The 27058-nt window shown below is 39.8% G+C and overlaps 1 protein-coding gene across 7 annotated transcripts in view; it reads right to left on the bottom strand.

Annotated features, from left to right (window-relative positions):
- The window catches only part of SORBS2 (sorbin and SH3 domain containing 2), a 260527-nt gene that overhangs the window by 204682 nt on the left and 28787 nt on the right, over positions 1–27058 (bottom strand). For all 7 annotated transcript variants that reach the window (XM_019552681.1, XM_019552679.1, XM_019552680.1 and 4 more), the window contains exons 2-3: positions 15198–15334; positions 6687–6781 (exon numbers count right to left, since the gene is read on the bottom strand). The gene's annotated coding sequence lies outside the window, so the exon portion shown is untranslated. The remainder of the gene's footprint in view (positions 1–6686; positions 6782–15197; positions 15335–27058) is intronic.

The raw sequence follows: 27058 nt of genomic DNA, 5'->3' as shown, positions 1-27058 counted from the left end.
AGGGATATATTCCAGAAGAGTAACAGTTTAAATTCCATACTTATTTCAAGCATGGCTCCTCTTCTGCAGCTATCAACAAAGATGGAGATTATGAATTTCATTTTACATTGACATTTAGATAGATATCTGATGGCAAATATTTATGACCATCTCTTATCCGCATTAGATTCATAGCATCTGATGAAGTAAGTTGTTGTCTATGAAAGTGTATACCTTTCTGAATGAGTTAGTCTCTAAGGCTCCTGGCAGATGTTATAATAATAATGCGATTAGGTTATAAGAAATTTTATGCCCCATCGTAACCATCATACATCCTGCCATATCAGACATGCATGGCAGGACACATGATGTTTAGGACGGGACATAATATTCCTCATATCTCAATCATGCCATTGTGGAGCTGCGGATCAGACAGGATGCAGCTCTTTCCCAGATTCTGGAGCTGCCTCATGTCTGATCCAGATTCTTATCTGAGCATAAGCAGCCCCAGGGATTGGGCTGGGAGTAGCTTTGGGATCCCTGACTGTCCAGTGCTGGTAACAACAATCAGGTTGAGCTATATGGCATGGGTGCTGACAATCAGATGACTGACAGTACCAACCCCAGGACAACTCCAAGTCCAGTTCCAGGCTGGGAGCTGGCCAGGTCTCAATGCTGGTAAACAGCTGATTGTTGATACTGGGATGATGGGAATGTCCTATATTCAACTTACGGCACCATACAAATCAGCCAAAAAGATGTTCCACATTTTTAGTGGAATATCTTTGTGACTGGTTTGCCATTTTATGGTGCAATAACTGTGATGAACCTGTGGCATGCTGTTATTTATGGAGTGATTGATACAGTGATTGCACCATAAATGTAACATATGCTAGAAGCCTCAATTACCACCCTCTCCTGCCTTCTGCATAGATTCTAATTGATTTTAATTCTAGATTCTAATTGGGCATAGTAAAAACACACCAGAGGTTAGGGAGTGAATGCAGGTGGATTTGGATAGACTGGGGAAATGGGCAGAGCAGAATAGGATGCAATTTAACAAAGGTAAGTGCAGAGTGCTGCACCTGGGGAGAAAGAATCACCAGTACACCTACAAACTGGGAAGTACCATTCTAAGTAGCACAGCCGTGGAAAGAGATCTCAGAGTCATAATCAACTCAAAAATGAACATGAGTCACCAATGTGACAAGATAATAAGTAAGGCTAACCACACTCTGTCTTGCATTAGTAGGTGCATCATGAGTAGGTCTAGGGAGGTGATACTTCCCCTCTATGTGGCACTGGTGATGCTGCAGCTGGAGTACTGCATACAGTTTTGGGTGCTGCACTTCAAGAGGGATGTGAATAACCTGGAAAGGGTTCAGAGGAGAGCATCTTGTATAGTTGAGGGCCTAAAGGTAAGATCCTATGAAGACAGATTGAGGGATCTGAATCTCTTCAGCCTCCGCAAGAGAAGGTGATCTTGTGGCTATCTACAAACTTATCATGGGGGGTCAGTAGGAAATAGGGGATACTCTGTTTACCAGACTGCATAAACAATGGCCATAAACTGCAGGAGAGCAGATTTAGATTGGACATCAGGAAGAAATTCTTTACACTGAGGGTTGCCAAAATATGGAATGGGCTTCCAAGGGAGGTAGTGCTTTCCCCTACCTTGGAGGTGTTCAAAAAGAGATTAAGACAAGCACCTGGTTGGGGTTACTTGACCCCAGTGCTCTTTCCTGCCCAGAGCAGGGGGCCGGCCTCAATGATCTAATAGGTCCCTTCCAACCATAGAAATCTATGAAATCTATGACAACCTGGACATGAAAGGCGTGTATATCATTACCAATTTGCTGAGTTGCTCAGTATGCCAGAGACTATTGTTTTCATGCAAAAGTCTTTCTGCTTGAAACACTGTTTTCTGTGGGCAATATAGTCCTCTCAGCCAGCAGTTTCAAGTAGCATGCCCCTTTGTCATTCCCCTTTTTTACCTACAACATGGGCAGAAGATTTTTATCATAAACAGAAACTATAAAACAAACACAGAGAAAATAAATGGTAGTGTGGAACAAAGGTTTTATCAGCAGAAGCCTGAGAGTCAATGGTGGCAATAGGTGCGTTATAAGAAACCATGAGGGAAATGCACTCCTAGCAGACAGAGTACAGGATTTGCAGTTTATCAACAAATACCATGTCCAGATATAGCCCAAAGATTATATCTATCACAGCTTATTATTACAGTTGTAATAATATGATTTATTGGAGGTTTTATTTCATGCTGATGACCAAGTTTCTGCTTTCTGTATTAGTTCCCTTGCCCTCAGCAATAAACTGATCCTCCTGGTTAAGTTAGCTATTATTTGCATACATTGTTTATATTACAACAGTACCTCTATGGCCCCTATGCTTATTGGGACCTAAATTGCTAGATGTTGTACAAAGAAAAAGTATTTTAGTTTTTTTTCCCCATTACAGCCATTACTACAGTAAGAGGAGGTAAGGCAATTTTTTGTCTACCTTAGTACGTTTTCAAAAGTTTTCAAAGATAAACTATTTGTTCTATATATAAACATGTACACAAACACATACCAGCCATTTTGTTTTTATACACAATGTATGGGTATACATTTACACACACACAAAATCTAAAAGCTTTGCCTGAGCTACTATATTTTCAATAATTTGCTGCTTCATTTAAATAAATATAAATCATTAAGTGATTTAATGAGATGCTAATCCACCCAAACCTTTGCAATCAGTCTTTGTTCATCTCAGTGTGAGAATCTGCACCATGTGTTTTCAGGCAGAAATTTACAAGTGCTATCTGTTCAAGTGTGCAACTTCACACAATAGAACAAGAAAGCTGTTTGCAGTGACTGTGAAATTATACAGTAAAGGCTTCAGAGAAACAACTATACATTAACAAAGAGGTTTTGTTAAGTGACCTTGGTTTTGTTTCTTGTAACTATGGAAAAACAGCTGGAAAAGCTATTGTCAGGAAAATCTATGCATAGGTGATAAACAGCACACTTTCCTAAAGGGTGTTTTGTTTTATTCCGATTCCATCTCAGTGCTTTTCCTCTTCATTTCCCTACCATGCCCCCCTCCCCCCTTATTGTTCACTGTGGAACACAACCTATCATGATCAGATGGGAAATGAGTTGGCCTGGATATTATAATTATTACATGATTTGCATGAATGTATAAGAACACCGAGAGAGAATCTGAAAGAGATGGAATGAAATGAAATAAAATTATTAACTATATGCTCCAGTAATGATGTAAACAAGGCAGGATATCATTCGATTCCCACTCTGCCAGAATCAGGGGCATAGCTGATGGAGTTGTCAGATTTTTTAATTTGTTGAGCAAATGGCTCATTCCAATCTTCAATTCCCAAAGTAGGCAAATAGCCAATTAATCCTAATAGTAGTCACTGAAATTTGACAGTCCATGGAAGGAGATTTGAAATTCTGAGGTTGAGATAACAGTACATAAAGACCGAAGTTTTTACCTTTATGGCATTAATGAGCATTATTTCATATTCACATAATCAGCTAGGACCATAGATTTGTTATGGCAGGAGAAAGTGATTGGCTTAATGCAGCACCCAGCTGCTGCTCTGAAAGCTAGGTTTCAAAGGTATGTTTCTGGGCTGGGGCAGTCAGACATCAGCTATACCACCTCAGGCCCAGGGCTGGGTTTCTGAGACCTATGAAGCCTTTTGGACTGATTTCACAATATGCCAATGTTATAACTAGACCTGGTCAACTGCAGAAAAGCCACATTTGCAGTCTGATCCAATTAAGTCCACAGACAGCTATACAATTGCTCTTCATATTTAGGTAAATAAAAGCTCCTTCCAGAACATTCATATGAACAACCGTGTGAGGAAACTACCTTATTTCTATGGCTAAGTGTGTGTTAGATCAGGAAGTATTTGTCTGGCCATCATAAATATGCACATGCATGCACACCTGGTGTGAATGTAAGAACAACAACAAGCAAAACACTGGGAGGATTGAATGTGAAAGTTCATTACGCAGCCAGTAAATCTAGCTTGTCCAGCCTTCTTCTTTCTTTCTTCTTCTATCATTTTTAAATCTGGTTCTTTATGCAAAATTCCAACATAGGTGTTTTTTGTGCAAAAGGGAAAAATAAAACCAAAGTTCAAACAATCTGAAATATCCAAAAACAGCTTGTCAACTACAGTGCCATTCTCTCTGTAATATGCTCCTGCCCTTTTCTTGACACACTAAACATCCTAATCATTTCTTCACATGCTACTTCTCCTCTTCAAGTTTAGGCCAAACATCAGGGTCAGGAGCAACTCCATGTATTTTACGTGATCATTCAAAACCCAAACAAATTTGAATTGTTCAAAAAAACATTTGTGCCATAATACTTGAAGCCAATACACCCAAATATAGCTCTAAAAACTGATCTGAAAAATTATTAATAAAAATACAAATCTGTCAACATAATAGGTTCCTCAGATAACTGAAATAGGGTGGATTGAGGGGGGCATACATAATTAATTAATATCTCAAGAAATGGATGACATTGCTTTACAAAACTTGCACTGTCATGTTAGTCTTCATCAGTACCTGACAGGGCTTATTTATACGATGCACTTTTGCACGTGCTCTGGGGGTGAGGGGCAGCACTTTAATTAAAGTGGCTTGAGAGCCACTCTAATTAACATGTCACCACGTCTCCTGTATCAGCATCTCCACACTTAAAATTAGAGCAAGGGATGCTTGCATTAATGCTTGTGTGACAAGGTTTAGTTTAAGTGCCCTGCCACCATTTTTAAGCACAGGGACGCTGTGGCAATTGCCATGCTCCAGTGGACTCGATTAATCAATTAATAACTAACTCATTATGATGTTGATTTGATTAACTGAGTCTGCTCTGATGTGCTTGAATTCCAATGTGTCAAAGTGGCCTTGGCACTTGTGTACAGGTGTTTGTGGATTCAAATTTTCACCAAAAAAGGTTTATCCAACTCTTATTTTCCGCTTGATCAATTATATATAGTTATTAATAAAACAGATATGTTTGAAAGAAGGGAGGTTGACTGTTCCTGTTCTAGCTGAAACCAGTAAATATAAAGGTCTGCAAAAATGAAGCAACTAATGCCCCCCCATTCTTTTTTTTACTCATATCCAAAGTATTTGGAATCTAAAACAATTTTGCCTGGGTTTCATTCAAATTCTGATTGAAAGTCAGCTCTTGTTTAATTTGAGCTAATTCCTCCATTCCCAATTATTCTGCATGTCAACCATTTCTCAAAATTTCTGACCTCTTGCTTTAAAAACTGAATATTTGTAACCCATCACCATAAGCATTTAAGTGCTCTAACACATGTGGAAGAGACTTTCAAGATCTAATGAAGAGAAATAAAACACCTGTGCTGATCAGCCTTTACAGTCAGTTAGAAAACCAACATATAAACTTAGCCAAGAGTGGCTCCTGGCAGGGTGCAATGGTACAGTTGCACCCTACTTTGATTCCTGCTTCGTGCAAAGTTTAAAACCAACTGCCTGGCAGCGGCAACAGCATTTCTAGCCACGTAGTACTAAGGGAGTCAATGGACTTAATGGCTCACTGTAATCCCTTTTAACTATGAATTCTACAGGTGTGAACAACCCTCTCTTCTTTTTAATAGTCTTGATGTTCCACCAATCAAGCACTCCTTTGTTTTGTAATTCTGCTGTTATCTGTTGCAATAATGAATCTCCTATTTCACCGCCCTACAGATTGTTTTTAACTCATTCCAATGAAATGATATTCATTTTTGCTTTAATATTAGACGAAATAATACAGCCCTGGGCCCCTAGCATATTAGTAAAGTTCCTAGTTTATTTTTCACTGAAGAAAAATATGTGATGATGTACCTCAACATCTGCATCCCCCGTTTTAAAATGCTGCATCCACTCATGACTTTAGCTGTATGATTTACTACTATGTATCTGCTTATACTATTTTTGCAGCAGAGTGAACTTTAAATAGGGGGGACCACTGAGTAGAAAGCTCCATGATTGGCTTCCCCAAGGTTCAAAAGCCATCAGGCTCAAGGGTTCAAATGAGCTTGGATGATAACAATTCCAAGGTGGTTATACAGTACCTATAGTACTGTGTAACTACACTATTTAGGTTTCATATAGAGAAGCCACTACCTGGAAATTACCTAGTTGTGAACTCAAACCTTTTAAAACCATGTTTATTTAAATGAATGAGCAGCTGCTGATATTGTATTAAGACATACTTATATTACCATGACAGGGCAAGACAGGTTTCTAATCAATAGGTTAAATATGGACACCAGTCCAATTCTAATGAACCACGCTTCATCCCATATAAAGCCATTAGTGTGAAACACTGTGTGTATATCACCATTAAGCATTTCAAGCATCATCAACGGATATATTTGGCTTCAATTCCAAGTTCTAAAGCACAGGCAGGCATCAGGATGTGCTCCCAAAACCATGATATTTTAGGATGCACTCAACATTGTTTTAATGCAGCTCCCAGAGAAGTCAATGGGAGTTTTGTTGCCAACTGCAATGGAAGCAAAACTCAGGGAATCCTGAGAACTTTGGAAAAATATCATTTCTCGCCCTCTGTGTCACCCCCTCCCCCCATTCCTTTGCCTTATTTCATCATTTTTAGTGTTAGTGTTTTATCAGTTTGAGTCTTACTTTTGATCTGTTAACCTGGGCCTCCACTGTTCTTTAAACACTTCAGTCAGTAGCTTCGATCTTCAAGTCCAGCCAAGCTGTGCTCAGTGCAGAACCTGAAGACAAAGGGAAATAAAAAAGTGTCTTTAAATCTTCTTGGAGATCCCATGATCCTCAAGCCTGCTGGAAATCATTCCAGGTTACTCTTACTTAGCAGAGGATCCTTGTCATAGCCAAAGATTACCTAACTAGTTCTATGAGCTGAAAATTGTAAGGGGGCATCGGAGAGATCTATATACCAAAGGAATCCCTAAACTGCCCAAGCAAGGCTAGATTTAAGCTTTATTGGGGCTGAAAAGCTAGCCCTCCAGACAAGCTACTTTTGAGCTTATGCCTTCCTCTCATAGGGCATTCACTGCACCCAGTTTAGAACAAGGAGGCTTCCTTTAAGCTGCCTACACCTAAACTGGAAGTGGCACGTACAGTAGTTCGCTACTCCAGGAACAGCATGAGCAGCCCAAGATAAGTAACTCAGGGTGGGAGGAGGGGCAGGTAGGCCTGGGGTGGACTTGGTGGGTCTGTGGGTGGGGGAGAGGGATTGTCCAGTTGGGGGAGGTGAGGGAAGCTATAAATAGGCCAGTCAGGGGCGGGGGGAAAGAGTGGGAATAGCACAACCTTAGGGTTGGGGCAAGCAGCTGTACTTTCCCAGCCCTGCAGCTGTGCTGCAGATTCATTTCCTAAATCAGTTGAACACTTTCTCAATCTAAGTTTGAGCATCTCCTGAAGTGCATTAACTTAGATCAGGTGCACAGTTTTTTAGCTGAATTGAACGCTCTGAATGCCTGCACAATTGGGCATTTAGACCAACCTGATCTTATGGTTAAGTCAATTTAAAATTAATTCCTGTATGTACCCATAGGAAATACAATCTCTTTTCCTATACTTCCCCTCTGTTGTCTTTCTCAATGTTCTTATCCCCCCAACACTTTATTGCTATTACATCTTCTGTTGTCACTTCCCTCTGCTTCTGCTGACTGCTGACTCATTGAGTACCACCTTAGTTTATCTTTACATCTCTTCCTTCTGGTCACATTAACCTTTTTACATTCATGTGTGTATTTGTTTCAAAGCTTGCCCAGCTAATTAGACATTAGCCCAGCAAGGAATGATCAATGGAATGCCTCCAAACTTTTCACAATCCAAATATGTAACGTAATGTGTAATAAGCAGCATCCAAAACATTATAAAAAACCCACAGTCCTATAGGAAATTTAAAGTTCTCTGGAGATTCACTCAGACTAATTCACTCTGGGCAGGTCTACATGTACCCCCTATGGTACAGTTGTTACTGCACTGTGATTTAGTACTTGCTTTTAGCTGTTACTGTGCAATCCCAATAGTGCACAGTTATTTTTAGCAGCTACATTGCTGTAGCAGTGCACCACAGTGAGGTAGCTCATCAGTCTGATAACGTACTGTCAGCGTCATGGCTTGTGCCTGCTGACGCCACATCACTATAGCGATGAGTTATGCTGCCATACCATATAGCTACGGTGACATCGTGTCACATGTAGACGTGCCCTCAGATTAATTCAGTATCATCATTTTTTATTTCTGATACAAATAATTTTAAACAATAAGAAGAAAGGGGCACCATGAATTTAAAACTTAAGAATTTAGGAAACTCTATGAACAAAATTAAATCTGTGAATACAGTTTTGGAATAAGCATCTCTAATCAACGGTAGGGACCACTTACAGCATTACGACTGGAACTTGCCCTATTGGAATTAATTACTTGGAAAATGAGATCTTGTTGTTTTTATTTACAAATTTGACAACATAATTCAGTGCTTATAACTATTAGGAAAGTTAGGATCCAGCAGCAAGTCATACTGCCCATATTTTTTCTTTCATGTTCCTAACTGATATAAATAAATTACTAAGAACAATAGAACTATACCTGAACAGGCTGAAGTTCATAAACAATGAAATTATTATATTTCATATGCTGCCTTGATGCTAATTAGATTTGGTTTACATTCTAGCTAACTACCAAGTCTAGCTGCAAGCCACACTAACTAGAAGAGTGACAATTAGCATAATGTTAACATTACAAAGGTAAAGTCATAAAGTGAACAAGTTAAGGCTTCAATGGGCAGTTACCTTTACTAGACAATTACTTCTACGGTTACTTTTGAATTCGCACCCCTCTTTCCTTCAGAAAGACTTGCCCCTCTCCAGAAGACGCAAATTATGTGGGTTTCCAATCCTCATGAATCTGTTGGAAGGACTGGACCACCTACACACCAGTTCTGGTGTCCTCTCCTCACCAATACCTTGCTTGGCCATGGGACTTCACGGGGAGTTGGGCCAAAAGGGAATCCTAATGTTGGTGTGTGCTTTTTACCTAGCACTCAAAGTGTAAAGGAGATTTTTCCTAAAGTAACACAATTTGAAGTCTAATGAAATGCTGATGGCTTTGGGAATACCTGCCTACCCAGAAACAATTGTTCCTAGTGTCCCAGAAATGGTGCTACAGTGACAAGGCTGTCACCTTTCTTATGTTTTGAACAGAAAAGAAGAGATCCACATGTGGAGAGACCCCTCCATTCCATTTGCCACTGGTTTTAGGATGTTATTAAACAGCAGTGAATAAGATCAATAAGGCAGAGCTACTGGTAAACTGCCTTAGGCTTGCAGGTGGCATAAATGTGTCAAATGCCTTCAGTGTTAAAGACTACATAAATATTTAGGGACTTTAGCCACTAATGAAGTGCATTAGTGCTTAAACCACTAATAAATATACATAGACAAATGCATTCAATGATTTACGTTAATGGGTAATTCCCATTTCCATCTCTGGCTTACCGAAATAGATCACAATGCACATACGTGTGCACTTAAAATGTGGCCATGTACATTGTCTCCATCACTCTTGGCATCAATACACAGACTGCTAAACAACTTCACTACTAATCAATCAAAATTTTCCAAATGCAGACAAAAGCTGGGTAAAATTCTTATGAAAATGTTAATAAACTGAATTGTTTTAAATAAAACAAGGTTTTTAATAAAATGAGCGGCTTCACAAAAAGTATTTGCTTTCCAGACTGAATGTCAAATGCTTTTCAAAAAAGCCCAAACCCTAGGAACAGAAATAAACTTTCAGTTTTTATCTTAAAATGGAAATACTGCAGCCAAAAACTGTAATATTTGTATTTTAAAATTATGTTGTAATACCTTATGAAATTTGAATGCATGTGCCTTATGTACATAGTAGTGTGCTTTGTTGTGCTGCCTCATATACTGGCTTATTGTGGAAGGCAGTCCTCTTAAGGAGTCTGACAAATAATTCAGAATGGGAGCATGAAGTACCTAAACTATAACTCCTAGAGCAGTGTTTCCCAGTTCAATGATTTCTGTTTCTGGTTAAATTATATATTTTTTCTGTCAAAAAAACTTTTCTGTGCATGCATGTGCATGTGTGATGTGTAGAGGACAGGAAGTATTTTCTGATGAAGGCTATCAGAAATATACTCCTCAAGGTGCGTTTGGTATTTACATTCCACATTTTGATGTAATGCTGTTCTTCAGTTACTGGGCTGCAAAGGTGTGGAAATATACAACATAGCAGTATGCAAACTAGAATCCCAGAGGTTATCTAAAATCCCAGAGAATTTAGGAAATTTGCCCAAAAATCCCATTAGTTCAAAGTCTGAACAGAAAAACAAAAATAACTCTCAAATGTGAACTTTTTTGGGAAGTTATAAGCCTACAAAGTCAAGACAGACTACTCTGCAGTCTCAAAAACAGTTCTAGTGTAACGATGAGTTACACTAATCTTACACACACACTACAGGAAACTCATCATTATTTGAACAGGTTGTTCAGTACAGTAGGAGATTTTAATAATATTCTGAGGACTCTTCATTTACTGGAATTGATCCAAACTTTCTTTTCTTTTCTTTTTTTTAAAGTGTGTTAATTCAAAGCCAAAGAGAGAAAGGGTACCTCCTCAGCCCACAGGCATAAATAATGAAGGAGAAAGAAAGACAAGAACATGTAGGGTGCAAAACAGCTTCAACCTTCTGCATCAACATTTTTTTAAGATGCTGTAGCCACTGGATCCATACAATACTGAAACATACCCATTAACTTGTCCCAGAACCATCCATAGCCACCTCAAATCTTCTGCTCTGACCCAAGTAGGTCTACCATGGAGATCACTTTTGTAGCCTGCTAGAACAATGCAGACATGCTCAGACTGTGGGTGTATCCTGTTCAGGAAGCTTAAAGAGGTTGTGTGCTACTCTTACATCCAAGAGATAAACTTTGCTTAATACACTATCACTTTTTAAACACTAAAGCCACATCCAGGTGTACAAGCACGTGCTGTTTGTGGCACCACAGACATCTTCATGGTGTCACAAATGGCACATATTGCATAGTAAAATGTCTGTGGGACTGCTAATTTGCAGTGCTAGGGCAAAAAAAAAAAGCTGGAAAAAAAAAAACAGTGAAGTGCTGGGACAAACACAGATACGGGGATTGCCCAGGGCTGCCTGCTCCCCTGTCTCCACACACTACTGAGGCCCCATCTCAATGCACCCTGTGCCCTAGCCAGCCATTCCCCAGCTGTCTGGGGTGCAGAGTGCTTTGAGACAGGGGAGCTGGCAGCCCTGGGATGGCTGCTCCCCCATCCCAAGGCACACTGTGCCCCAGCCACCCGGGGAGAGATTGGTTGGGGTGCAGGATATCTCAGTGAGGAGGTTCTGCCGTGTGCGGAGACAGGGGAGCAGGCAGCTTCCGTCTCCACATGCTGCTCCCCAGCTGGCTGGGGTGCAGGGTGCCTCAGCACAGGGGCTGCCTGCCAGGTAGTCCCACACTGAAGCACCCTGTGTCCCAGCCAGCCTCCCCTGCAGCACATAATGCAGCGTGACAATGTGTCCTGCTGCAAAGTGCATAAGCAGGGAAGTGCATGGCTACACAGACTAGTGGCTCAAATTTGGGCTGCTACTATTTGTTGTTGCTGCAAACACACCCCTGCTCCTGTGGACACAGCCTAAAAGTCATAATTCTCTCTCCACTCCCACCCACTCCCAAGATGATCATATAGGTTTAAACAACATTAATTTGTTGTTCACTCATTCTCTTACCATTGGGTGCCTATAGATGTGCAGGAAGGCTGCTTTAATGTGCTGTAATTACAGCGTGTCAGAGCAGACTCAATTAATAGAGTCTGCTGGAGCATGCTAATTAGAGCACCTGTAGCAACCTCCATGTCTCATGTATCAGCATCCCTGTGCTTCAAAATGGCAGCTTTAGTTAAAGCCCCTGCTGGAATTTTGAAGTGCAGGGATGCTGATACACAAGACACTGTGGGCACTTTAATTAGAGTGGCTCTTGGAGTTGCTATAGTTAAATGTCCCCACCCGCATCCTTGGAGCACATGTAAAAACTTTTCTAGTGCTTGAGCCTCCTCATAGGTTTGGACCCCATTCAGAACAAGTACCACTAAACTCCACTACTAATAAAGATGTGTAACTTGCAGTAACAATAATGGGAGCTACACATTCACTGATGGCTGATTAGATGTTGAATTCAAGCTCTTTATCGATACTAAATTCTCACAACACAAGGATACCTAGCTATCCAAATATGACATCATTTGCCATTTCTAGAAGCAACTCATTCTGAAAGCAATAGCTTGGTGGCACTGCCCCTTCTGTTCAGAAAACAGACCCTAACTCTGGAGACAAAGCAGGTAAAGTTCTTCAGTGTCCTATTTGATCAGATGTGTAAGATGTAGAATAAAAAACTTACAGATATCCTCCTGTTTGAACATATACAGTCATCAGTGACAGGTTTGTTTAACCAGTGCTAACTGCTCTGAGTGAGCCTTTAGTCTCCAAACACATTGCAATACAAGTAAAACAGCTAAGCTATTCAAGGCTTATAAAAGTTCCATGCAATCAGTTAAGTAAAATAAAAAATGCAAATTGGGAAGTTTATTATTTTTTCAGTGATGTATTTGACACCACCTTTAGGAGACTGAACAAAGACACACTGTCAGAAGGGAGAAACCTGCACAAAATGTTACTGTTTATTCTTCATGAATGCAGAGGTATATTTAAGCAAAGAAAGACATTCCATTACTCTCCTGAGACGTCTTCATTCAGCTGAATTATAGTGCCTACTTCATGCCACTACAGTTCGGGTTGTGTCAGCACTTCAGGTACAGACTCCATTTGCAGGACCGTATTACTTGGTCATAAAATTAATGGTAGACAGAAACTTGGCATTACTTGGTCTCAATTCCAGAGGAATTTTATTTGAATATAATTTTTAACAAGATTTAGTCACTCTCAACTGAAAAATGGAAAATTACCAGTTACAGACATTTCTTGGCCCTTTATATAACTTAAATATTATTCTGATTAAAAAAAATATTTGCCAAACATTTGACTGTAATATAATAGTTTTTTTCTTCAAGCCTATTTGTTGGACCCTAATGAATCACACTTCTAGCTCAGATTTTCAGCTGTATGCCCCCCACATGCACACATATGCCCGCTTCTTGGAAACCCACATTCCAGCTATCAATGCTCTCCCTAAAAATAATTTTCCAAGGGGCCCTCAGAACCCTTTTTTTTAAATGAACCTCCACAGGTGAGCTCTGTCAGTCCCCACACCTAGCTATTACTAATGGACAAAACATGCTTTCAGTGTGGCATGGTGAAAGGAACTGGGTGTATGAGGAAAGGGGAACAAATAACTGAGCTGGAGAAGGAAGAATTGGGGCATTTGGGCAAGGGATTAGAAGGCAAAAGCCTTCCTATTTTGGAAGAGGAACAGGTCAGAGAGAAGTGGGTGGGAGAAAGAACCTGGGGCAGGAAGAGGCAAGAATTATATTGAGTAATGCAAATCCCACACAACTCAGTGCTGTGCAGGTAGCAGGTTCAAACACCTGCCAGCATGGGGAAGCAAGCATCAGAGAAGTAGTCAGAAGTCTTCCATGTAGCAATCTACACCGCTAGCTTAAGGCACTGAAACAGCCTTGTCTTCAGCATTGCTGAAGAAAACAACAACTTCCAGGATGTTAAATTTTCATACAACAATCCCTATTTTTAAAATCAACTTATTGCATCATTAAAACTGCATAACTGCCATAATTAGAAGGTAATACATTTCTATGAAAGTGTGTTTTACAAAAAAAGGAAACCTAGAAGCCTCCCTATAAAAAGCCCAAGTGCAGGTTTTCTATTAGAAAACTGACCCACACAGCTTTCTCGTGAAAAATGTAACAGAGAACACAACACTGTGTGTGTAAATGTAGATTTGCTTTTACAAGTGGCCCCTGGTTTCATTTTTTTTTAAAGTGAACTTTAATCACAGGGCTTTCTCTGGCAAATTTTGAAAAGTAACTATGCTGAACTGAGGCACACAGTACACAAGCACATAGTAATTGTGGTATACCTCAAGGTCCACAGTATATGCAATCTGATGGAGTAGGTATCTGTCTGCTGTCATTTAGTTCTAGCTTACTGCTTTGAGAAGTCAGACCATGCAACAGAAAGCTCATCACTGAAGCCTGAAAAAATCACTGGTCTCAAAAACAGAATAATCTCTTTCGGGGGGGAGCAGGGTCTGGGGTCTGCGGGGGGTCTTTGTTTTGGCCATAATTAGGAAAGCCATCAAAAGGTAACAGACAAAATATCAGAATTTTTATTTAGGAGGTAACAGCATAATAAAACTATATTTTCCCAGAAAAATGCTAACATGCCATAATACAAAAATTATAATGTTTGAGGTAAACAGATCACGATACATAGAGAATTGCAAAACACAAGTATCCTTTTACTGCAGGAGAGAGAAGTTACACAAACATTGCATTATCAGATTTTAAAAGGCTTAGTAGTAAATGTGCCTACAACTACTGTTATATAGAGACATGCAATAATATTTTTGGTAGAAAAATAAATTATGCTGCATATGTAAACAACATTTTAAGCTGTTTTATCGGCAGTATGTGAAACAGGGAAGCAAAAATGCCACAAGTGAATCAGTGGGAGAGTTTAATTTTAAACTGCTATGGACTGTACTTTGCTCCATAGAGAAATCCTGTTCATATAGAAAGTTGATTTCATTTAACTAACTTTTATAACCCTAAGCAAGGCAAGCAATATAAAAAAGAACTTCGGGTTTCAGTTAGACAATCAAACACTTTAGGTATAATAAATAAAGCTGGCTACTAAATAAACTAATTTAAACCTCACTCTCTTTTAAGAAGTAGGGTTTGTAATTATAAAGTTAATATTTTGTAGCATTTCAAGTACACAACAGTGAGGTAGGACTAGACTATTACCTCTACATAACATACATGTATTTGGATTTATATACAGAAATAGAACACATAGCCAAGAAATTTTAGCAGTCAGCGGCAGGTTCTCTCTGAACATTAATTGGAAACTCAAGAATGTTATTCATGTGTTCAATAAGAAAGCATAAACCCTTAACAAAAATGACTTACCAGACGGACGAGTTCGGCTGTTTTTCAAGTACAGAGGAAGTAAGTGCTTGTGCCCTTGTACATAGAGCTCTTGTTTATTTAGCCCTTTGTGAAGGGTTTACACTCCTAGGGCTTAAATTTAAGCCAAATCCAAGAGTCTGTAAGGAGAGAGAAAGAGAGAGGCATGAGAGCAAAAGAATCTCAGCTGCTGGCTGATGCTTCTGTTCTAGGAGCATTTGAGCTATTTTCAGCACAGACGGGTTTGCCTGCAATCAGTTTGAAAATGCAATGCTGAACAACCAGCCTTCCAACCAAAAATCAGGAAACCCACAACAACTTTGTTCGTTGTCCAAATTCTATTTTAAAGAAACAAAAGGAACAAGGAGAAGGGGTGCTGCTGAGGAGAAACAATTGTTTTTTTTTTTTAAAAAAGCACACTCAGAAATGTTAAGACCATTTTACCTATGGGCTCCCAAAATAAATCACTGTGGCTTTTGGTTTTTTTAGACACCACTAAAGATGCTGTGCCTGCTTTACATATGGGTTGCTCTCTTATAGGGAAATGTGTCTTCATTTTCTCATTTGCATTCAAGTGTGTTAGATCTAGCTAGCATGAGTGTTTGATGACAGTGGTATAAGATTGAAGCCAGCAGTTATTTCCAGCTTGCATCTTAAATTTTGGGTTTCATCAACTATGCTATTTTTGAACATAAGTGGCCTGAGGCTGTTGACACTACAGCTCCTGTCTGTCAGTGGGGACCAAGGGACATTTATTAACTTGATATAGTAGATGTTCTTCCTCTACCCCATCTATTGCAAAAACTTGGGAGAATTAAGTGTCAACTCAACTTAGGTTAATAAATCTTAGAAAAAAATAACCTTAGTTTTTTTTGCTTTTCGGATGCAGGCAAGGCCATTACTTTGGGGTTAAAGGCAACATCAGTAATCAAAAATCAGCAAAAAACAGTCATTCTCAGTTAAGTTTCTGAGGTACTTCTGTCACATGAAGAAACTTTTCAGGCTGTTTTCTATAAATCTTTTCCTACCAGTAATGACAGGCGCAGCCTACTGTGCGTCATCAAGACAACTCTCCACATTCCACCACAACATTATGTTTTGTCTTTTACAACTCAGCTATTTCCCTTAGATGGAAGAATTAGTGATCTAAGGTTACTTTCTAATTGACTTTAGAATGAAACAAGGTTAGGCAAACTATAAAATGCTTCAGTATATTTTCAAATCTCTAGCTCAGATTTCTATATAGTTGGTTAGTCATTTGAATATGTGTTATAAGATCAATCATGGGACTGCTACTACACGATTTTCTCAGTGTACTATACACAATAGCACTTGAAAAATGTTTTATGGATAACTGAGACAGGATGTTCGACAAAAATGCAACAACCCAGCAAAACAGGTTGACATTTGCTATTGTCAACAGAAACAAATAAGCACATAGTTCTTCCCCACAAGTGTCGTATTAACAAAGACCCACCATTATTCACATTCTGATGAAAATATCAAACTATGGTGTTTCTTTTCTTTTTTCATTCATGTACTAAGGGAAACGTTTTTTTTCAAAACTGATCCTTATACTTGTTAGTGTTTCTATTAGAAATAAATTAACTAAAAAAAAAAGTCAAGTTAAACATGATTGTTTCTTTATTCCGAAGGTCAGTTCTTATTTATACAAAGATGCTTACTCAATAAAAGAAATGATGCAAAAGGGAAATATTTAGTCTCTTTCTCAATTGTACGAAACTTAGCACATCAATCTAGGACCCTTATTTTCCACAAAATTCAAAGAGTTCTAAAGACAGTTCTGTTATACTTGACATGTATGGACAGGGTCATTTTAGGACACCCTATTCTGATTGGGGTTGACTTTTTTTGCCATTTAGCTAACTTTCTGAATGCTGGATCAAATGCAAAGTTGTGACTTAAAGGGGTACTAGTAGTTGGAGTAGACACTGTAGGCTATAAATACAAATAGGCAGACTTGTATATACAGAATCAGTGTGGGAGAAGTCACTATTCTAGATACCATCTTTTCCCTAGTAGTTTTGTGTGATAGGAAAGAGGTTAAGCTACCAAGCACTAGTGTGTACACAAGTCCTCATACCACACACTTACATAACCAAAAAAACAGAAGGATCATTCATTAAAACCATGTCTGGGTACATGACTATTAATGTGGACTTATTACAGAGGCTATGATTTTTAATGCATGCTGCTTTGCAGTACTATATTTCTTTTTTGAAACAATGTTCAGAAAAGACAACTAGGTACTACATTAAAACCCCCTGATTTACCAACACTACACAATCTATTTTGGCACCTTAATTGTTTGTTATATTTTCTCTGCAACTGATACGATATAAATTATAACTTACCTGCCACCTTTTATAGCATTTATAAACTCCACTCAGTGGCACAGCTTTGGTATATTTTAATAATTCATTTCAACTACTAGACATAATTCTTCCTCGAATATGGTTTGTTATGGGGAAAGGTTTATAGGCTGTAAATATTACTGAGCAGTGACATACAAACCATGTGGCTATTACCAGGCCCAATATAATTCCTATATTTATTAGAAAAACAGACATGAGCACAGTCACCAAACATGAGAAATTCATGGCTAGGTTCCCATCATCTCTGCAGAGAGTGCTACATTGTTTTTCAGGCAATGATAACATTATTTTCCCTTTCACCAACACTGGCAACTCTGACACAAACCTGCTTATATAATTGCTTTACTGGCATATTATGGCATCATTTAATTAATGACTGTTACTAACAAGATAATAGTACATTCTACTGAGTGTAACCATACTGAGTATAACCATCCAGTTCAAGACTATGCAATTCCATGACTGGATACATTTTAACAAGCTATTCCAGCAACCTAGATCATTGATATCTAGGTGGTTTCACAGCCTCTTTAATTCACAGCAGGTTGCTGAGTGTAACCAAGTTGCAGTTTTTATTTTGAATGGTTTTACTTCAGTCTGCTGGATTCATCAGCAGTCCCAAGCAGTGGTTGATGCAGCTAAATATATCCCAGCTAATTCGCAAACCATGGCATTCACAGGGAGCTAAGAAATCTAACTTTGTAAGAAATCTAGGCTCCACTTTTTTAGGAATCTTCTGTATACATTATACCAATTAAAAACAATAACTACAGCCACACACCTTTGCTACAGAGTACATTGCCTCTGATATATAATGGTAGAGTTTATATTTTACACAAGTTTTGTGGGACTAATGCAATGCTGGTAATACAATACTTTCACAAGAAATAAGTTCTTAGACCTAATTTTCCAGCTAGGGCATATGAACAACTCCTAGTCAAGTAAATGGGAGTGGTCTGTAAATACAGAGGCTGGAGTGTTTTTCAACTCTTGGAAGTTCTCCAAGTTAGTTTGTAAACTATGCAGATACCATATTTTAGGCATAATATAACTGGGTACAATTGCTGTTATTGATCCATATATTAGTATATTAGCAAGGTTGTCTGTAATTTTGTGGAATGGCTTTGATGGTATTGTCTTCAATATTACAAGCTTGACTCAAGAGCTCTTGAAAAGTGTTTCTTCCATCTCGAGTTGATGATGAGGCTGTCTTTAAAGAGTGTTTTATCCTTGGACCTCAGAAAAATGGTTCCTTGTGTGCTTAGTAGCTGAAGAAACTACTATGTGTGTTGAGTCTGTCCTCAAATTTTGAATCTCTGTTGCTTTGTCCTCCTACCACTTGTTCTTTCACACTATTTTTTCTCTGGTTCTCAAGCTTTAATGTGACAATAAATGTCTTGTTTCTGGTTGGAGTTAACGTTATCCTACCGAGCTTTGAAGGCTCTTCTTATTCTGCCAGTGAGAGCTGGAATTTCCCAATCACTTCCATCAAATTGATCCTGATATTTCTTTGTGGAGAAGCCTAGAGATTCTTTGCACATCTCATGGACGCCTTTCTTGAACTCTCATAGGCTGCTTGCAGACTTTAAAGCCCTCCTTTCCCCCCCAAGCCGTGACTTACCACAAGACACAGCGCGTTACTTTGACCCAGCTCTGCAGGATCTGTATAGATTCACTCAGCTATTAGCAGATTGTGGTGTCAATGCCTACACAGTCAGATGGGTTGCTAATTGGCTGGAGGGCCACATCCAGAGAGTGGTGGTGGATGGGTCATTTTTGACCTGGAGGGATGTGGAAAGCGGGGTCCCTCAGGGCCTGCACTATTCAAGATCTTCATCAGCGACTTGGATGAGGGGGTAAAAAGCACCTTGTTCAAATTCACAAGATGACACTAAGATGTGGGGAGAAGTGGGCACGCTAGAAGAGAGGGACAGCCTGCAATTGGATCTAGACAGATTACAGGGGTGGGCAGAAGAGAATAAGTTGAGTTTCAATACTGAAAAGTGCAGGGTACTGCACCTAGGGAGAAAGAACCAGCAGAGGCAGAAAAGGATCTTGAAGTCGTTACAGACTTCAAGATGAACATAGGCCGCCAACGTGGGGACGCAGTCAGCAAGGCTAACCGCATATTGTCATGCATCCACAGATGCATCACGAGCAGGTCCAAGGGGGTGATCCTCCCCGTCTATATAGAGTAGATTCAGGCTAGATATCAGGAGGCACTACTTCACAGTCAGCTAGGATCTAGAACCGACTTCCAAGGGCAGTGGTGCTGGCTCCTACCCTGGGGGTCTTCAAAAGGAGGCTAGATTGACACCTAGCCAGGATCATTTGACCCCAACATTCCTTCCTACCCATGGCAGGGGGTCACACTTGATGATCTGCTCAGCTCCCTTCCAACCCTACCAGCTATGAAACTATGAAATTATAAACACGCCAAAAAAGCCCCACTAAAGCTCCTGATCTATACAGATGTTGGGCAAGTGGGGTCAAACTAACAGGCTGCCTCTTCTGGGTATGCACTAGGCTCAGTATGGGGACACATGGAGTTTAAAGTAAAGCACCGGGTTTGTTTCTTACCATCTGCAAGCAGCCGTAGTGATCAATGGTGTCAAGATCATCAAGGAGATCAGCGAGCTTCTCACTAAGGCACTGCTGAAAACTATTTTTAGCAGGTTCTTTCAAACACTTGATATTGAACTTCTTCCTTGGTAGCTTCTTTAGTTCATGTCATTTTGCGGTGATACAAATGGATATGACTGAACATATCAAATGATGATCTCTCCAGAAATCATCTGCACTGGTCATTGCTCTGGTGATATGGACATCACAATGAACCTGGGCATGCACTATGACATAATCAGGCGCCAGTGTCCTAGGTCAGGGTGCATATCTTCCATTTGTTGCTTTGGTGGAATAAGGAGTTTGTGTTGATGAAATCATGTTCTGAATGCTCATTCAGGAGATGTACAAGTATGACTGTATATGTAGAAAGAACCCATACTTTGGGTGGTCTGGTAAACCTCACGGGGTCCATGGAGGAGGTCTGGTGTAAGGAAGATTGGAGGAAAATGTCATAGGATAGCACCAGGTGAAGAACCCACTACATTTTAAATAAAAAGTATGAATAAATTCATTCCTACAATGGCATATTCCTTTAAAGCCATCTGTCAACTTTTTATCTGAGATTCAACTACATTAGTGAGGTTAAGTGTAGTCTCATGAAGGATGCATGCTTGTGCAACAAACTGCTAGAACTCCAGTCATTCAAGGAATATTTAACCATGTTTGCATGTGCACATATTTAACATAATGCAAATGCAAAACTGGACTAGTCCTGTTAACAAAACATGACATATGATGAAGTGAAGATACCTATGCAGATAATTATGAAAAAGCTAGGCAACATTTGGGACAAAGCAGGGAATGGCTGTAATGACCGAATGGCATTGCTAAGCCTCACAAAAAATAAACTTCACATCTTGCTCAGTCTTTGCTAGCACTCAACACTTGCTTAAGGCCATTCAGAAAGGTGGAATGGTTAGTGACTAAGTTACCAGTTGTCCCAGCTGCTCAAAAAGAAATAAAGAAAACACGGAAACATGACTAGTTATTTCAAACTACAGGGTGTAATGTGTTCTGAAGAGGCTGTACCCAAGAGTATAAAGACTTCAAGGTAATTGTGAGATTTAGAAAGCAAAACTCCAGTTTTAACCAAAAAACCCCCAAAACTTGAAGTGATGGGGATGGGGGGCAGAGAAAACAAGTCGTAAAGAAAAACCCACATATCTTGATTACTAATGGCAAATGTCAACAAGAGAGCCCTTCAAGAATGGTCTCCACAAATCACACAAAACAAAGTGAAAGGCATATGCCTTTAATCAGTAGACAGTTTTTAAAAGTATAGCATTGAAAGCAGCAATCAAATTCCAGCTTTTCCATTTGACACTGTTTTGCATCAGATCTGTGACATGGCTGACATCCTCCAAAAACCTGATGAGTCAAATGATTCATTTGGTAATACATAGCTCCTAAAGTTTGTAAGATAGTTTTCTAATAGTTTATTGAAGCAATCTTGTTTTTAGATACAACTGTGCCAGAGCACTCAATACAAGAATACTTCAGGCATGACACTGCAGGAAGGAGTCAATGATTTCCATACCCCAAAAGAACAGTATTTGGCAATCCATTCGGACATTACCATGGTGAAGACAGGAAAGAATCCCACTGTCATGGATCCAACACAGTGCAGTTCATAACTTGTGGGCTACACTGTTTCTCTTACTAAATTCTTATGGCTTAGAAGATGCCTGAAAAACCTGTGCCTGGACATTTTAGTGCTGAAGTTTATTAAAGGCCCTGCACGAATTTTTTATTTTTTGTATTGCTCTATTATATGGGTTCCATTTAATAGTCCTCTTTCTGTATGGAAAATAGAGAGGCCTATTATGAAACAGAACAAAACAAAAAACTATATTAACAATTTAGAACAGAAGTACTGGTGTTTTTTATTTTTCCTGAATGATCAATTGTCTCCTTTTGCTGATTCCGTCAATAATTTGTTTTAGGTGGCATATTAGCCTACACCTTGCTGATGTCTTTAGGTGGTAAAATGGGTTGAAGATTTTTAGGTGGAACAGGAATGTTCTGCCCTTGTGTGGTTCCCCAGAAAAATACTTGGAAATTATGTTCAGGAAAATCACAAAGAGGAAACAGAGTAGTTTCCTGTTGGTTCAGATTTCATGGAGAGAACTGAGGAGCCAGCCAGAAATCATCAGGAAGCAGCTGAACATCTGAACATTGTAAGTCAGTGTCTGAGGGATTTTGCACCCAGCTATGGTACTATTTTCCTGATAAATTCAGAGGTATACAAGAAGCAAACCAGAAAACCCTTATGTCCAACATGCTATTGGTTCAGCAGCACTGACTTAACTACTGTACACCAAAATGACAGATGTCACCTGAAGAGAAAGTAGAAATGACTGACTTTTTTCCAAACAGGAATTGGGCAAATGTTGGCTGTCTCTAAGGATGACAACATAAATTTTAGTTCCTGGAAACTTGGAAGTTTTTTTCTCATTTTTATTTTTGAAATTAGATGAGTCAGATTCTCTTTCAGAAGGTTGAAAATAAAATGAGAGATTGCCTGTCAACTGAAAAGTGACTCAGAACTCATATCCCATATCCAACCTCTTAAGGGACACCTTCTTTCAAGGAGAGGCTCAACCCAATGCTAAACTGTGGGTTTGTTTAAAACTTGTGTACATTTTATAAAATTTATTTTTCAAACATCAGTTTAAAAGTCAGTATTTCTCATATAATCATAACAAAATCTCACCTTCTCTGTCAGGGTGTGGACACACATTAATTCAACCATTTCAAATCATCACTAATTGGAAACTGGTTCACAACCGTGTGTGAAGTGCTGTGGCTCCCACATTGGGTGCGGGGGGAGTGAGTACCCAGCTCACCATGCCTTGCACCCACACTGGGGGTGGGAGTAAGTACCCAGCCTACCATGCCTTGCAGTAGGCAAGTGGGGAGGAAGGAGTGCATGCACCCATACTTTGGGTTTCCAGAGATTGAGTGACATGTGTCTGGGGGTATTGTCCATTTTCTGCTTTTGTCTCTCTTCTAAACTTGAGTTCAATAAACTTTAAGTAGCCTGCAACTAACCAAAGTCTTCAGTTTGCTTCCCTAATTTGGAGTGCCTGCAAGGGGCGGGACAACAGGGGGATAGGAGGGACTACTTGGATCCAGGTTTTCAGGTTCCCAAGGGCCAGAGGGCTGATAAAGGTAGTAATTGAGTAGGGAGGGCAAAGCTGGTTGCTTTTATTGAACAAGCAGTGCAAGTAAAATGACTGATAAAAAGTGCCAGCAAAAAGGAAAAAAGGGGCCATTCATCAGAGTGTAGTTGCCGCAGTGAGGGTAGGGGGAGAGGGGGAGGAGTGATGCAGAGTGGGATGCCTGAAGAACCAGCCAGACCTGGGTCATAGAATGCTTGATGTCTACAGTGGACTAGTTCAAAAGAGTACTTGGTTTTCCAGGCAGTTTTAAACTAGTATAACAGGCTTCTATGTCTGTCCATTTCAGGTTTAAACTTCATTTAAACTGGTCTGAGCGTTAGAGGTGTCCATACCCTCAGCGTTTGTGAATCTCAGAGAGACGCAAACCCCCCCAAGCATTCTGATTACAGGAAGTTGTCATTAACTCTGAAAGTCTCAGACTACTTTTTTTTTCTCTGTGATGTTATGGATTTAAAAATAGAAAATTCTAGGGAAGGAGAGAGAGAGAGAGAGAGAGAGAGAGAGAGAGAGAGAGAGAGGTCAGCATACATCACATACGCTAAAACCCGTAATAAGAATGCTTTTGGTAGAGAAAGAAAATCTCAAGATGTCTTTGAAATGAGTTGCTAATAACTTCAGGTCCTTATCAATCACCTCTCAAAAATCAGGTATAAGGTAAAACCTTGATGACTGAAGTCATTGTCAAAACTTCTGTTGATTTCAGTGGTGTCAGGATTCCATCCCTGCAAATCATATTAGTCAATCAGCAAAAATACTCACTGCATTGTAAGTGTTTAATTATTAAAAAACTGAAATATGGCTTTTATAGTGAAACCATTCACCTAAAAATTATGATGTAATTTATTTCAACTTGTTAGATACCCACTAACTGCATTAGAACAGGATAACAAAAATCTAATGTCTTAAGAGGCTAGTTAAAAGAGAAATGTTACCTACTCAAAGATTCATAGAAGCTCTTTAGTAATCTGTGTTAATCCATGTCTCATATCAATGCCAACTGTATTTAAGATGGCACCAGGCCACATTATTGCTGTCCTAATGGACTTAAAAATCCAACAACTGCAGCTATCGCTGATAAATTGCACTGAGAGAATTGTGTGCCTGTTAATGCTATTCTGCTACTAAAAATGACTTACCTTTTCTCCACTATTAACAGCAAATATTTAAGGAAAATGAATGCGTAAGAGTATCTTGCAGGAAATACAAAACAGAAGCTTATTGTTTATCACATTCTTTGCATTCATCGCCTGCCCATTGTTTCAGATACTTTATACAAGGTCAGTTTTCTTAGAACACAATTACACCAGAAAGCATTTTGTAGTTACTGTATTTTTTCTTAATTATTACAGATCTGGCCGTGAACTTGTGACATGAAATAAGTAAAGGCACAGGAGATTAGAGAACCCAGCAACTCCAAAGCTTAGACAACCGGGGCTGGATTCCAAGAATGTATTAAGTACAAAACTGCCATTCTCAAAGTACCCACTTAGCTGTCCTCTAACCTTGAAGTTGCCTAAGTTTTTTACATTAAACCTCCCAGATGTCTCAATTCTCATTCTGGGCTCTCCTTGAAGCACTGCAGACTGCATTTACTTCCTGCTTTGATCTGTAAGTTAGATGTTCCTCTGCCTTTTTCCCTTGACGATCCTGATCCATTAGGCCAAGGGTGCTCTCTCTGTGGCCTATGGGACAGATCCAGCTCACAGAATCATGTCACTTGGCCCACAAGGCTCCCTCCAGGTCTGGAAATTTGGCCGTGGTGGCAATTAATGCTGCCACTGCTTCCCCACTGCCAAATTTTCAAGCCCCATGGGCCATACGTCATGGCCCTGTGTGCCAAATGGGTCCATGCATGAGGCCAAGACATCAGGCCTGATCTGGTGTGCACAGCGCTGGAATTGAGGCTAGGGTGGTGGGGCTGATCTAGCACACAAAGCTGAGGCCTCATCCAGTATGTAGGACTAGGGCTCCATGCCACACTTTCCCTGTACGCTGACTCCACACTGGATCTGGTCCACAGACTGATCCTGTAAACTGGATCTGGCCTGCAGACCAACCCTAAGCACGAGATCCAGCCTGTAGACTGACCTTACACTGCTCATCTGGTCTGCAGAGTCAAAGGATAGGCGCCAGTGCATTAAGTATTTTCAAGCTCTGCACAAAACCAGCTGGAAGAGGAGGTGCTGCTCCTAACTACCTTTATGCAAGTGTAAGGATTACACAACACCAAGTGTGCAACCCCTCTGGATTCACTACACATACATGCGTGCATGCACACCTGCCCATCAGCAACACCTACTGTGAGGTACCTGCCATTAAATTTTCCTCAGTGAAGAACAGTGAATAAAAAACAGTCCAAATTTATCTTTTTACTACAATAACAAATAGATAACAAACAATAACTGCAACCCTTGCAAAGAAAACCTTTAAAAATCACACATATGCACATAATAACACAGGTTAAACACATCTACTCTGGAGCCTCTGAATGGATCTGATGTGCTTGTGTTATTTCTTTCTCCCAGCAGGATACACACCTCTGTGGTTGAGAGAAGTCATCCAAATTTCTCCTCAATCTCTTTCAGTTCCTGGGATACTAGATAGATTTGTTACCCGCTTGCTAGCAGAAGCCAGGGCTCACCCAGCCCTGACCAGTCAGCGTTTTCAAAAGGACAGTCCATTTCAGTCGATCAGATGCTGCCCCTCTTCCCAGAGCTCTCTCAAACTATTCCACTCCTAGCCTCAGCTGCCACACACTTTCCAACCTGGTTGCTGGTGCGTGTTTACCTCCTTGACCTCCATGGCACACCCAACATGGCCAGCAGCCACCATTTCCCACCGAACATGGACAAGAGGGTCTCATGGACTTTTCTGCAATGGACACATTGTTCCCTTGTATAGTACAAGGGGGTTATACAAATACACAGTTGTCTCTCCAAGAATAGGAGACATCCTCCACAGCCTGAGAGGATTCATATCACATCTCCTTGAAGGAAGAACCCTTATCCATTATTGGCTATTCTCCCATTTCACATACCATGGAATAATTAAACATTTGTTGCACCAGAGACGGAGAAAACACTGCAGTGAGCATGATACACTAGCTTTGTTATGAGCTATTCCCCAAAAAAGCGGGTATCTGGGCTCTAAGTCCCTACTCTTACACCTAAATATCGTATCCAGTGAGTATTGAGTTTTAAATAGTATAAAACTAGTGGGATATTATTGTTTTTACAAAGTGTTTAAACATACTTAACTCCAAAAGAGGGTTCACGGTCTACCAGAAGGTGGTGTCAAGTCCCAGATTTAAAAGAACCTTCCTCCTTCCAACCCAAAATATGTTATATATACTGTCTTAATTCAACCCCTGGTTACTGTGAATACTATTCTTCACATATACTGCACTCCTTTTATAAATGGAGCCTGTGGCTGCTTGCAGACATTAAAAGAAAAAAAAACGTGTTTTACTTTTAAAAAACTTGGTACACTCCCGTGCTGAGCCCAGCACATGACCAAAAGAGGCAACACCTTAGTTTGACCAGACTCAACTGATGTCTATCTAAAGCAGGCGCTTGAGGGCATGTGTAGATGAAATGGGGGCCTAAAGTGAAACGATGGGTTTTAAAAAACACCATTTCAATTTAGGGCTGATTAAACCTCC

The sequence above is a fragment of the Crocodylus porosus genome, unplaced genomic scaffold (assembly GCF_001723895.1).
Source record: "Crocodylus porosus isolate Cpor-Errol unplaced genomic scaffold, CroPor_comp1, whole genome shotgun sequence".
NCBI lineage: Eukaryota > Metazoa > Chordata > Crocodylia > Crocodylidae > Crocodylus > Crocodylus porosus.
This window is presented reverse-complemented; position numbering and strand designations above follow the sequence as displayed.